This window comes from Penaeus monodon, chromosome 37 (assembly GCF_015228065.2).
Source record: "Penaeus monodon isolate SGIC_2016 chromosome 37, NSTDA_Pmon_1, whole genome shotgun sequence".
In the NCBI taxonomy this organism is placed as follows: Eukaryota; Metazoa; Arthropoda; class Malacostraca; order Decapoda; family Penaeidae; genus Penaeus; species Penaeus monodon.
Window position 1 is genome coordinate 6317730 of NC_051422.1, and position 2500 is coordinate 6320229.

A 2500-nucleotide genomic window follows, 5' to 3' on the forward strand; every position below is an offset into this window, starting at 1 on the left:
GTATGGCAGAAAAAAAATACATTATACGAAAAAGCAGGCATCTTATCAATAAAAAATAAGGCAAATATTTTTGGTTTATTGACACAATATCATATTCTGCTAATCATCTGCTCTCAAAATTTCAAGATTTATGTTTGAAGGAGGTTCCCTTTTTTTGTCTTTTTTTAAGGACTTTTAAAATATTTCCCCCTGCTTGGACTCGGCAAATCGGCTATTGATACCATAAATAAATACTGTAATTGTTGTTGCTATTTACCTGTATACCATTAAGATCACGAACATTAATATCGAAATCTACTACTTTCCATCCATAGCCACTCAAGACAATAGCTTTAAAATAGTAAAGATTATATATTTCACATGAATACTGTATGAATATAGTCTAACGGGCAGAAATACAGTGCGGAATTATTTTCTTCTACATCATAAACCTTTAGAATATTAAAAGCTTGTACCTAAGTATGCTATTTCTTTTTTAAGCGCATACTCTCCACGCTGCAATCCGACACGAAAGATAAATCGTAATATTAAAGTGATAATAACAGGTTTTATGTATCCCATGCTTATTCACACCCCATCCCGCAAACCAGAATTCATTTTTGCTCTGTTTAGCCCAATAAAAACAACAACAACAACAAAAACATCCAATATGGGGTTTAGTGCGACGCAACAGCTGCATCCATTATGGACAAGTGTTCAAAAGTCTATAAATAAATGCAATAGAACAGCAAATGTACATAAATGTCGAATATTAGGTTTTAGGGATGAGTGTGTTTGACAACGGAAAACACGTCCATAACACAGGAAATGCACACATAAATTTGTTGTGTTTCGCATGAATCACAGATCATGTTTTACATTGTGATTATTGGACGAGAGGGCAGTTTAGTCAGTGTATCTCCTGTGATTAGTTTTAGTTTTTTTCTGCGTGCAGACAAATTGTCTAATATACATTACAGTATATCAGCTGTACACACATCGTGTAATGAGGATAACGAATGGGCTGCCAGCAAAATGAGAGAGATAAAAGATATATATATATATATATATATATATATATATATATATATGTATATATATGCATATTTGTACATATTTATGCATATAGGTATGAATATTTATATTTGTATAAAATATATATGTATATAGTTTATATATATATATATATATATATATATATATATATATATATACATGTATATATATATATATATATATATATATATATATATATATATATATATATATATATATATATATATGTGGTGTGTGTGTGTGTGTGTGTGTGTGTGTGTGTGTGTGTGTGTGTGTGTGTGTGTATAACGATATATATATATATATATATATATATATATATATATATAAAATATATACATACATATATATATATATATATATATATATATATATATATATATATATATATATATATATATATATATATATACTTATATATACTTATATGTATTATATATAATATAAATGATATATTTATACATATATGCATAAATTATATATATAAAATATATATGATATATCCATACATTTATACATACATGTATATATATATATGAATATATTTTGTATATATATACATATATATATATATATATATATATATATATATATATATATATATATATATATATATATATATATGTGTGTGTGTGTATATATATATATATATTGTAGTGAACGCGGGAACGAGCGCAGCGCCGAGACGCCTGTTAAGACGCAGAATAACAATTTGCGTATGCAAACGAGCTCGCACTGTCTTGGAAGTGGCGAGTATTGCCCGTATATACACACCCCTCGTTCTGCCAAGACAAAGCAGAGAGGGAGAGAGAACGAACACGGCCACTCCACGGTTTACCTGTCCAGTCCTGTCCAGCGAAAATTATCGTAAGCATATGGAAAAATCTCCGAGAATTACGAAGTGTTGCTTTTGTAAATATACCGTTTACCTTGGCTTTATTCTTTTCTCTTTACAACCATATTCAAATTGTAACCTGGAGCCTCCTAGAAAACATGAACAGCAAATATCGGATTGATAATTAAATAAATAAGCTAATACTAATGGTAATGAAATATTAATTAAGTTGTCACAATTTAAGGTAATTAACAATACGGAAATGAAAAATAACATAACCTAAAATACCTAAATTGTAAAAATCTTCACAAATCATAAGATGAGTATCTTAGTACAAAGACCTTTTGCCACGCCTACCACACAAATTCATTTTGTTATACGACTATATATATATATATATATATATATATATATATATATATATATATATATATATATATATATATATATATATATATATATATATAATCTACACACATAAACACACACACACACACGCACACGCACGCACACACACACACACACACACACACACACACACACACACACACACACACACACACACCACACACACGCACACACACACACACACGCATATTATATATATATATATATATATATATATATATA